Genomic DNA, 13,061 nt, shown 5'->3' on the forward strand with positions numbered 1-13,061 from the left:
TTGCAATTGTCTAGTATTATTATGTATGTAGTTAGTCAATATGGTCACATCATGTACAATGAAATTAGTAACTTAGTAGATCACTTGTTCGTGTGACTTTGATATGCCAGATCATCCTTCTGTTGCCCAACCCTTTGAGTGATGGGTTGTGATAGAGAATGCATCGATCATTAGTCATACACAAAGAAAGTTTGGGAAGCCTACGATATTGGTTATGACTTACATAGAAGCAAAGTTGAATTGTATTTAGCGACACTTGAATTTTGAATTTTAGATTAAATTTGGTGAATGGGAACAATAATTTAGGAATTTTTTTATTTGGTGATACATTGAATTACTATAGTTCCATGGTACCTTGACTATTGTCCATCAAGCAATCAACTTCATTAAAGATGAATCGTTTTATTAGAGGGGATTTCTTCGTACTACGATATAGATCTGATGTAGAAGCATTTAAGGGATAAGGTCGTAAGCGTGTGAGCAAACATATTCATATTGATTATTTTGAGATTGTTTATGAACAAGACGGAACTTTTCTGGTGCCTTGGACACTCAACCAATTGTGAGTTACTTCCTTATTGATGAAAATTTTAACAAATACACATTTGGTTTCTATTGCCTTATTTTTGAAAGACTAGTTATAAGATGTAACTATGTAGGCATGTCATGTTCATTATTGGTTTTTCTTCTATGGCGGTTGTCCAATTATACATAGAGGTTGGTTAATGGGATTGCTAATTAGATTCAAAAGTAAGTTAGAACAATTTGCTATGGAGAATTTTGGAGGTTAGTCAATGAGATTGCTAATTAGATTCTAATACAGGGTTTAACAACACCTTGTTATGGACACATACGTGTAAAGATTGAGATATCCTCTCACCTTTTTTGGAAGGAAAAACGTAGTACACCTGGTCAAATTCTATGATGTCTCAGCTTGTTAGAGACAATACAATTTGGTGATCCAGTAAAAAATATTCTCAATTCATGTTGCCAAAGAATAAAGTACTTCTTCAAACTACAATAGGTTATCGAGAATTGGATAATCCTACCCCCTTCAATGGTAGCGCTCTTCAAACTATAATTAGTTCAATTAGAGTTGGAATATCCAAATCATTGACGACATACTCTTGCTAACACCCCTACCTGGCTCATTTGGAGCAAGTTTGCAACCTACAAAAACTTTAAAACTGTTGATGCACAAAATCCGGCGGATCTTGGACCAACGTAAATCCGACCGTGAATCATACAAACGCACAAAAACACAAAGATATATCGTGGTTCACCTCAAGTTGGGCTACGTCCACACTGATGTCGATAAATGTTGATGAAGGTTACAGTATGCATGGAGGCTATAAAGGCTTAGTATTTTCTCTCTGTATTATTCTTTGCCTCTCTGTCTGTTTCCTCTTCTGTTCAGTCCCCTTTAAGTGAAGGTGAGAAGGATCTCTTTTATAGAATAAGGGTTTCCTCCTCTTACATAAATCATGGGCTCAGTAATGAAGCCCAAATATCGAGGCCCAATATATGGTACAACAAGAGTCCCCCAAGTCTTCAGTCAAGTGAGTCTTTTAGTTGAAGACTTCAAATCCAATCCATGTGTGGGCCGAAGTGACTAGATGTCGTCCAGAACTAGTACTTGACATGAGACGATACTTAATGTGAAACATACGTTGGGGGCCGAAGTGACCAAATTTCTAGCTGAGTATCGTCTCATGTCAAGTACTAGTTCTGGGCCTAGAGATAGCATACGTCGCTCGGTTGCTCGGCTAGAGGCAATGCTCTCGGCGAGGCGGTTGCTCGACTGAAGGCGGTGCTCGTTGTGAGGCGGCTCGGCTTGTGGCGTTCTTCATTATGAGTATGCACTCGAAGTCAGCACAAGCTCATTATGAGTTAATTCTCGACATGACTCGGATCCGCTTATTGGGTTCGTATATGGGTCTATGTGTCGGTGAATCTTTTGGCTGAAGACTTCAAACTCAATCCATGTGGGGGCCGAAGTGACTAAATGTTGTCCTGGACCAGTACTTGACATGAGGCAATGCTCAACGTAAAGCAATACTCAGCTAGAGGTATCACACGTTGCAAGGCTGCTTGACTAGAGGTTGTGCTCGCGGTAAGGTGGTTTGCTCGGCTGAAGGCGGTGCTCGTTGTAAGACGGCTCGGCTCGTGGCATTCCTCGTTGTGAGTATGCACTCGACGTCAGCGTGCGCTCATTATGAGTTAACTCTTGACATGACTCGGGTCCACTTGTCGGGTTTTTGAGTCGGGGCCATCCGTAGGGTCCGTGAGTTGGGTCCACAAGTTGGGTCCGTGAGTCGGGGTTCGAGCTCAAGGGTGTCCAAGCACATAGGTGTCCAAATGAGCAAGTGTCCGAGTAAGTGGGTGTCTGGTCAGACAAGAGATCACCGTTCGGACTAAATCTTTGTCACCATAAGCATGTGGCTTAGTGATCCATAGGCTGATCCATAATGACCACCATAATTTTAGTCCCTGGTTAATCAATAAATTGTATGAGTATCGTATACAAGCAATCAATAATTAAAGTGTGCATATTGCGAGTACTGTCATACATAGATCATATAAACATACAATAATGTAGTATGCCTAGTGAAATGTGTATGTGACAATATAATTCAATGAAATTTAATAATGTAACATAGAATGCAAGTGGTGTGGTTGCCATGGATTAATCTCCATAGTGGGTTTTCCCAAACCGATAGTGAGACAGTGGGTAATCAAATAAAGGCTAGCCTAAAGTTTTATTCTAATATTTAAATAATGAATAAAATATTCAAAAATTTAAAAGGAAGTGGCCGACACCTTGTAACCAATATCATAACAAACATCAATAACATATTAAAAAAATAAAGTTCTTATCTTTTGCATGTTCTCCCGTGGGGTTTTCAGTGGGATAGTGGATGATCATAACATATATCAATAACATATTAAATAAAAAAGATAAAGCTCTTATCTTTTGCATATTCTCTCGTGGGTTGGGCATGACCGCCAGTTGCAGGTTACAACATGGGTGAGCAGCGACTTGGAGGTCAGGGATGCCAGTTGCTTGAGCTACTGCGATTTGGAGGTCATGGAAATACCGCTTGTCTTCATGAGCGAGAGAGATGCAGGAGCACTGCGAGGGTGGTGAATGGCAGCAGAAATGAGGAGCTTCCGCTGGTCGTCGATGATCAGAGATCAGTAGCTGACCTTACGGGCCGTACCTGTTACCAATAGTGTGCTAGCTCAACAAGGCAACATAAGTTATTCAAACTGCTTTGTATCATCTTGCGTCACCAAAGGATAATCAGAAGCACTCAAATTGATAAACCAATCCCACTCGCCGCCCTCATTCAACAAAATCGTCGCCGCGTGCAGCGTATTGGTGACCATCGTCGGCCATCTGTACGTCACCAGATTGGCCCTCACCACCACCCTGACATTCCCCAGCTTGGCAAACAGTGGCTCCTCCTTCACAAATCTTGCCAAGTCCAGCCGCTTCTCCGCCGACGCCTCCAAGTCCAAATGCTATGCGTACTGATTCCTCGGATGGTATAGCGTTTTCAGCATCTGCTTCAAGCTGCCGCAGTCGCTGACGGAGCCGGAGATCAAGTAGGTCAATTTGGGAACTGGCTTTTTTGAAGTTTCTGAAATCTTTAGCTTCGATTCCACGAAATGTGGGAGGTGTTTTTTCACACGGGGTCGGTAAAATATTGCGGAAGACGAGCTGGAAGAGGTAAAAACAGTAATGCCGATTAGCAGGATGGAGAGAAGAAGTGAAACCACAAAGGGTAAAAACCATTTCTTTTTCTTCGGTGGCTTGTTGGTATCCATTGTTGCCGGCGACCAAGCTCACAGCAAGTAACAAGAAGAAGAACCCAAGATTTATTCAGCTAAGAAGGTGAGGAAAAATGGAGGTTTTTTTCATTTGGGGGGTTTTGGTTTCGGCGGCTAAGGGTATGGGGTTGTACGCCTGGAGAGGGATCTGTGCTGATGAGAAAGAGAGAGAGAGAGAGAGAGAGAGAGAGTTTCTGTCGTGTTTCCATCGCTGTTGTCGTGACCGGGAGCTGGAGCGGAAGACATGGGTTTTGCAGTGACTCTGTAAGTGTTTGGTTCTTGGGTTTCTGCATATCACGGTGGATATTGTGGTGAGGTTGTGAGGGTTTTACGGTGGTGAGATGAAAAAAGTAGAGAGAACCGACATAGCTTTTCGTGTCGTTTCCCACAGACGGCGCCAAATGTTGATGCACAAAATCTAGCGGATCTTGGACCAACGTAAATCCGACCGTGAATCATACAAACGCACAAGAACACAAAGATATATCGTGGTTCACCTCAAGTTGGGCTACGTCCACACTGATGTCGATAAATGTTGATGAAGGTTACATTATGCATGGAGGCTATAGAGTCTTAGTATTTGCTCTCTGTATTATTCTCTGCCTCTCTATCTGTTTCCTCTTCCGTTTAGTCCCCCTTAAGTGAAGGTGAGGAGGATCCCTTTTATAGAATAAGGGTTTCCTCCTCTTACATAAATCATGGGCTCAGTAATGAAGCATAAATATCGAGGCCCAATATATGGTACAACAAAAACTATAATCTTGACAATTTTAGTTATAATTCAATTGATGTATAACTTTATATTTATAGAAAATTTTATCTAAATGTTTATTACTTCACAATTCATTGTGTCATTTAAGTAATCATTGTTGCGCATTGGATTCCGAAGGTACTATATCTATAGAATATGACAAAATATTTGATGAAACAAAGAGCTTCATGCCCGTGAGGAAAAAAAGAAGAGCAACAAAGTTACGATCTACTGCTTAGCTCGTGAAAACATTGGATGAGCTCTTACTTTTGCATACCACCCGCGGAGCATCCGTCCCATGCCTTACTATGAGTTTAAAAGCATACAAATGGATGACCATCAAAATTATTTCAAATGTCTACTTGAAAATATTCAAACAATCCTCCAAGTTGGATCAACAACTACTTTTCATGATGTCCTAAAACCATAAGTTTTATAATGACCGTGTTAATAATTGACAAAGGTAGACAACTTATATATATCTCATGCCATCCTTATCCTGGTAAAATACAAGTTAATGATTGTTTGTAATTGTCCAGTATTACTATGTACATAGTTTGTCAATATGGTATACCATGAAATTAATAACTTGACACATCACTTGTATTCACTTGTTCTTGTGACTTTGGTATGCTAGAAGAAGACTTGAATTGGTTATGACTTGCACAGAAGCAGACTTGAATTGTCATCAACAACACTTGAATCTTGAATTTCATATTAAGTTTGGTGAGTGGGAACAAAAATTTAGGAATTTTTTATTTGGTGATGCATTGACTTACTATAGTTGCATGGTGGCTTTACTGTTGTCCATCAAGCATTCAACTTCATTGAAGATGAAATGTTTTATTAGAGGGGATTTATCCCTACTACGATGTAGACGTAGAAGCATTTCAGACTATTGGATTTTTCTGCTGATTTTCAAGGCCGTAATATTATTTCAAAGATCAGAATAATAGACCGTTGGATCGTTTTAGAATTTTGATATGTTATGGGAGAGAGGATAAGGAACAATTTATATGAAGAAAGTATTTTGATATGAGTAAGATAAGTAGGGTGTCGAAGCTGACAACAAGCCTAACAGGTTGATAGACAAGTGATGAGCAGTCACTGTTTATACTTGCGTTTAAGAAGTTGTACTATTCCTATGGTTTTCAAATTTGTATATATTGTAGCTTATGAGTTAATTATCAAGTTTCACAAAGACGTCTTTACGATTTGAGCTACAAAAGATGGTGTTTTGGTCTGCTAAACAGGTAGATGAATTTTTAGTTTTGGATATCTTTCTTTGAAAACTAGATGCAAATGATGGTGCGTTTGGTGGAGATATTATTGGGTAAGCTTGAATACATTTTCTGGGTTTTGCTTGTGATTTCTTTCTCAGGATTCTTAGAGTGGTGTAAAGAGAGATTTGGCCGTGCTTCATGGAGTTAGAAAATGGCGTTTCACAAGAACTTAAATAACATAATTGTTGAAACCAATCTGCACACCATTGCAAATTGTAGAGATACAGATTCAAGTAACTTGCAAAACAAGAAACAATTGTGAATAAGCCTAAGATTGGAGGGGGGTGTGCCGGTCAAAGGCTCTTCAAAGGCTAAGTTAGTAAACAATTTTAGATCAAGCAGTGGGCAAGAGAATAAGTAAGCTAAGAATGCATTACCAGAGATGAACCCTAGATGGGTGCATCTATACCAAAGATGAACCCTAGATGGATGTATCTATGATAAGAATGCGTCCTTAATTTTACGATTTTATTAATTTTAAAAGAGTGAATTGACAAGAATGCCCAAGAGGCGAGAATTTTGACTTTCGTTGACCATCGTTTAGAGGGACGTATGAACCATTCTTTTAGCATATTAGAGTAGTACTCGACGATACGAACGCGTAGGCATAAGTGGAATCGAATTTGAAGCTACGATAGTGATAGGAGCATATTTATGCGCCTTAGTTAGCTAGTTCTTATGCATCTTTGTTATGTTTTCTTCGTTAAAGTAGTCTTTTAAGCTACTTTCATGTGTTTTCAGGTTTAAAGGACATATTACATGAAATGATGCAATTTGGAGCTTTTGGAGCAAAAAGTGAGCTTGGAATGAAAAGAACATGCTTGGAACACAAGGTTGGGATGAAATTGAAGAATTGAAGATTTGAGGTTTCCTACTTGAAGTAGGAAAGCTAAGCCTAAAAGTTTCCATTTTGGGTTGATCTTTCCTAAATCGGAATTGGCAACCAAAGTTTCTAAAGTTGGAAGTTTCTATTCTTGGAGGTTTCCAATTTCGAGAGTTTCTATTCTCGGCTTTGGGCTTTTGGATGACCCATCTTTGCCTCTTGGACCTATGCCGCACCTAACCCTAACCCTAGCCCACTTAATCAGCCGCACCTAGGCCTTGTTCACATGAAAAAAATCTGATTACTTACCCTAAGCCCATGCCGCACCTAATGTTCTAGAAACCCTAGTTTTTAGTGGATTTCCTAACCCTAGCCGCACCTAAACCCTAGCCCATTTGTCTAATCTGATTTCTTTAGGGTTTGGCTGCCTATATATATATGTTTTACCTCCCTTGGCCGAATCACCACCCTCTCCATAATCCAGAAATTAATCCTTCACGCCAGAAACCATTCCCCATCTTCAACAGCACCTATCCTTCATCATTCACCATATTTTCTGACCCAAAACCACCCTAGCCGTCCCATACACCTATCCTACACACTTTTCCACCATTCTACACCATCCATAACCCCCAAAAACCATCACAAACCCCTGTGCCGCAACCAAGGAAGAGGAGGAAGGTTCTTAGATGTTCCTGCTGTGCAATTTAGATTGCTGGAATTTTTAGGTGTGATCTTTCTTATGTTTTAAATGTTTCAATTCAATAAACTTTGTGTTGTGAGTATGAGGAACTAAACCCCCTTAGTTGGGGGGTAATTCGAAACCATGTACATGCTTGCAATATGATTTGATTACATTCAGTTGTTATTTCATAAGTTGTGGATTCAATTCGTTCATCTATTTGATTGATAACTTATTTGTGTATGTTGATTGAGAGTGCACGCTTAGTTTTCATGCATGAATATGATGTTAGATTATGAGGGAGTTTCACCTAATAGTTACAATCTTATAATCACAAGTAGTGAAGATCGCTTGAAAACGATCGCGTTGAATGAATTCTTAGCATAAGTTTCATGCAATTCATAGTAACAAATGCTTCGTCAATGCTTATGTTTTTCATAGAACGTAATGATTCTTGCTTGTATCTCTATTATGCAATTCATGTAGGGAACTTGTAGGGAATGTTTTGGGTTGTCGTATGCAATCATCCAACTTAATAACTTGTGGAAAAACTGAGGGTTAATTAGTGCAATTCACGGTTAATTTGGGGCGTTGAGTATTCATAGTTTATCGGAAGAACAACTGAAAATCGTTTTGTTTGCAAGTGTGACATGTGTGGAGAAGAACCTCCTAACTAGCCTTTTAACCATTGATTTCACCAAAATCGTTTTTACAATCTGTTTAGTTTCAAGTTTCTGTTTTGTGTTAAATTTTCGTCCAAAACAAATTCCCCTTTAATTTGAAGTCTTAGATTAGTTAGAAAGTGTTTTGATTTGTGTTTCTAAGTATTTTGATTCAAGTTTTCATCAAATTTCGTCCAAATTAGTGTAGGTGCTCAAAACTGCCCAGAAAGTGGTTTTTAGGCAGTTTTGAGCCTTCTGGTTGCTGTTTTGAGTTTTAGGTTTGTTTAAGTGTTTTAACCTTTACTTTTGCATTCTTTGAGTCTAGTTTAGTGTTTTAAACTTTGTTTTTGAGTTTTTAAGTCAGTTTCCAAGTGTTTAGCAATCCCTCCTAATCCACGGTTTAGAACGATCCCTACTTACATCTTTGCTACAATTTGACAAAAAGAGGGTTTAATTTGTGTGCTTAATATATTTCGCATCATTTAATTTGTGTGCTTATCTATTTCGCATCAGATAGAGATTTTACAGATTTACAAACGTGAAGGACGATTTGGTAATTCAATGTTAAGAGATATTTTGTGGCTTGTTTTGTGAGCCACGTGGGGCGCACACCCCACTTCTGCCATGTCTTTTGTTTCCTCTTTCCAGAAATCTCGGTCTCTCTCTCTTTCTAACTTTCTGATTTTTCAAACTTTATCTCGTTAAAACTATTTCTTTTTCTCTGCAAAACGAAACCATCACCACGCCTTAGCCATTCCGGCGAACCTCAAACCACCACCTCAACTCTTTCTATCACTCGTCCTGCACCTAGCCCCCTCGACCTGCCATGATTTGCTTCCCCTCTTTAACTCTCTCTGTTCTCTCATCTCAAACTTCATGTGCACAAGGTTACTAAGGAAACCATCACCACTCCCCCTCTGGCAAACTACTCAAATCACCCTCCTTCTGGTCTCCCACCCACCATGAGTATAAAGACATTGCAGGCACCCTATCTGGACAGCTAAATCCGAGAACTTGAACTCGAAATTCTCTAAGGTCTTTGTTGTCCCAAGTTAAGGTAAGGCTTGGGATACCCTAGATCCTCTTTCTTTTTTACGTCCTAGGTTGATTTACAAGCTATAAGTACATCTCTTATGACATTTTGGTGCATAAACCATGAATGAGAGCTTCATCAGATTTCTGGAAATTTGAATCCCTAACCATTTGGCCACTTTCAAACGATTTTCCCGGCCACGACTGGGCTTCCAATAGGTATATTATTGTTCCTTACATTCCTAACTTTATTTAGGTTTTTTAATCATGGATTTTGGTTAAGAAATGAGCTCGTTTGGGGCTTTGAAAGATGGCTCTGCAACCTGCAAAACGCAGGTCTTCGTGAGGAAGGCGAGTACTGTTGTACTCGTGGTGCATAAGGTGCGTGTGGTGTTAGCGCGCGCAGCTCGTGGCTACCACTTAGCCACCTTGTGGAGGTGTGTGGAGGAACCTGAGGTCCCTCATTAGGTTTCTCGACGTGTCGAACCTGAATCCGCCGTCCGTTTTTCAAAATTCAACCGTTTTAATATAGTTCCTTTATTAGCCGTACTTGGTACGAAAACATGTTTATACGTTAGTACGTTAAATATTTAAGTAAATGGTTTCGTTTCTAGGTGAAGCGCATCACAAGGACTCTCGATACCCGCGAGGCGGCGGGGTCGACTCGACAACTTGATTTGTGAATGGGTCTTTTCTTTTATATATTTATATTTGTTTAGTTTCCATATATACATCTAATAACGAATTTTCTATGTGATGCGTAATTAAATTAATGTTTATACGAAATGTCATAAGGATGAGAATTAGGAAATCATTACAAATCATATGGGATGCCTTAATTAGATTTACAGCTATGAATAATATTATGTTGACTAGAATTATCGAATTACAGTGGCATAACTATATTTACATTATCTGCTCATCGTGTGCTACACTGGTGTTTGTACTTGCCGGGCCAGGGCCAGTCTTCACATGTATGTTTACATCGCACCATATGCTTACTTTGGATCCATTGTAGGTGCCAGTCCTGTGCTAAATTGCTATACACAATTAGGACTCATATGTGATGCGCATAGGACCAGTCTTCACGTGATTGTAGTACTAAAGCATAAATCATTATTACACTCACTCACGTTCATGTCAAAATATCTTTGCATGAACTCATGTGTTAGCATATGTCGATGAGCACTCAATATGATATATTCATTTATGCAAGATGTTGTGATTATCAGATGTTATGTGCTTATTTATGAGATATTGTGAAATATTGCATGCTCGAGATATTACAGTTTATGGTAAGTATTTTCTTACTATCCATATGATGATATTTTGGAAACTATACTTGTTTTACGGCGAAGGGTTATTATATTTTTCGAAAAGGTTTTACATAACTATATTTTTAGGCCCACTCACCCTTGTTTTTCGCCCCTCCAAGTTCTAATGGAAAATTTGTGTCGACGAGGATTTTCTGGCTTAAAGTTAGTATTAAAGACTACTTCCGATGGTATAATTCTTAACCAACCTCTACTGTACTTTACTTATGCTCTGACATCACCTATGAAATGGGGTCATTCCCGCTCACATGCGCACTTTTAGGTTTAAATTTACTCACATTTTCCACATCACTACACTTTATGGCTTCGTCACCCTCCTGGTGTCGGCCAACACTGCTTGATTCAGAGTCTAGGTGGACATTCCGGGTCAAGATGTGTCAGTTTGGTATCAAAACATAAGTTTAGGTAGTATTGCGTTCATCACACGCGTGATGTAAGTTTGGTATCAGAGCCTAATTGTCGAATCTTGCCACCTCGTCGAGCGCAAAAAATGTATTAGTTTTTTTCTAAGTTTTTTCTAAGTTTGAGTGACTTAGACGACTTGTCGACCTTCTAGAAGGACATTTTGGCGACCGCCTCTAGATTTTAAACAAAGAACCTCTTGCCAAGGAAAAATATCGATTTGGAATGAGTTAATGGCTTTGAAGAAGGGCTAATGTAACAGTAATTATGCACCACTGAAGATTTTGCTCATCAATCCCACAACTATTATCTTGTCATCATTACCAACCCTTTCTTGTTAAGAAACCAAAAATAGTTTTGATCCTTGGCAGTACCCTTTAGTATACCACCTATTAGAATTCCTATGAAGCTTTACTTTTCGTCGAAATTTCAAGAAATGTCTCGAGTGACGATGTGGTGCTAAAGTGGTAGCACTCGACATAAGAAAATCTGGGGGATATACATTTTTGGTCCCAGACAATACTAATCTTTCAAATGTAGTAATAATCCTGGATCTTCGGGAGGAAGATCAAGTTCCGTAAAGTCCATTCTAAAGTAGATTATTAGCAAATTCATTTCTTCGACCTTAGAACACTTCAACCAACACTAATTCCCATAATTTCTTTCGATGTTGTACTCGTCATTGCGATGGGTATAGACATGGCAGAACGAATTGTTATACCTTCGATTAACAGTAATCAATTTCCCTTAGAATCAACCAAAACTATCCACTTGAGTAAGCTCAAACTTGTAATCAGTCTACGGTGGCGCTACTTATTGACGAAATTGTTCGATATCCAGAAGTTGTCAACCAGTATTCGGGCGGTATGATTTCTGATACCGGACACATGCTAGCATCTTGATGTGATACCTTTGTGCCAAAACACCGGTTCCCAGTTTCAGGGTAACGAACAATATCAAAAATCTTATAATGCGTTAATTAGCGGCGTGATTGTTAGACTAATTAACAGTGACTACTTGAGCTGAAGAAATTAAATCATGGAAACTTAGGGGCAAGCCTTTTAGGAAGAGAGTAAACTTATAGTTGTGTTGACCCTATCACTCACCTAGGTAACCAGAACATTCCTAACTTGTCACGATTACGAATTTAGGACACCTTGTTAGGATTTTGTTTGATTTGGGTACCATTCAATTCGTCATATCATCTTTAACTATTCAAATATTTCAATCACCTGGTACCCTAGTTGGGTAAGTTTTGGGAATCCTAATGCCACGAGGCAAAGTTTGTCTTGTCCTGTGCAAATATGGTAGATGCACCATTTTTTTTACCAATATGTTGATGCCAGTTAATTTATTTCGTTGGATATCGTGAGTTTCCACGCCATCATCATAATTATCCCTTTGGTGAAGCATTGGTCGAAAATTGTCATTTTTCGACTACTAGTTATCCCTTGAATCACTTCCATAAGTGAATGTTAGAAACTGAGGTACGAGTTATTTTTTCCGCCATTAAGGAAAAATGAATATTGAGAAAGTCATGTGACCAATTAGTGTGTTGTGGAGAAAGAAGGTAGTATGCTACAATTTGAGGACATATATCTCTAGTGTCATTTCTCAAAATTTTACCTGGGATACCACTGAAGTGAGAAATAGAATACACCATCGATCCACTTTCTCATACTAACACCAATTTTCCTTGCATCTCCTTGAACAACTTCGATGCCATTGAGAAAACTTAGTTACAAAAACTTACCGATTAAGAATTTACCTAACCAAACTTTTTATCTCAAAAACCTTAAACCTAGCCACGAAGACGATAAACCGAACCTTAAGATCGTACGTAGATTTTAGCGACTCAATCGGGTGACGATTAAAATCATTAACCCATACTTCAAATTGATGGTCTCTCCGACAAACTTCTAGAGCCCTAGTTTTCTTCCTTAGCCTGTTGAATTCGTAGTAGTCTTATCGACTACTTTCTCATCTACTTTGGTAACGAGACCAAATTCTCTAAACGTCAGTAGTCAGCTTTATACCAAATTCCTCAAATGTTAGCTTTGTTTGGATTTGTACTTTTCTTTAGAGACATGATCTCAGCAGGCGATATTCTTGTCAATTCCCCTAAAAGGTTGTAGCTAATGAAAATGTGACATTCCCCTAAATTATTGTGAAATGCTAGACATCCTTGGCCTTGTTGATTTTATCGACAATTTGTTAGTGACTTTTTAGCTCTAGCATTTTCCTTCCAAGTTGGTCGA

Source organism: Malus sylvestris, chromosome 11 (assembly GCF_916048215.2).
Source record: "Malus sylvestris chromosome 11, drMalSylv7.2, whole genome shotgun sequence".
NCBI lineage: Eukaryota > Viridiplantae > Streptophyta > Magnoliopsida > Rosales > Rosaceae > Malus > Malus sylvestris.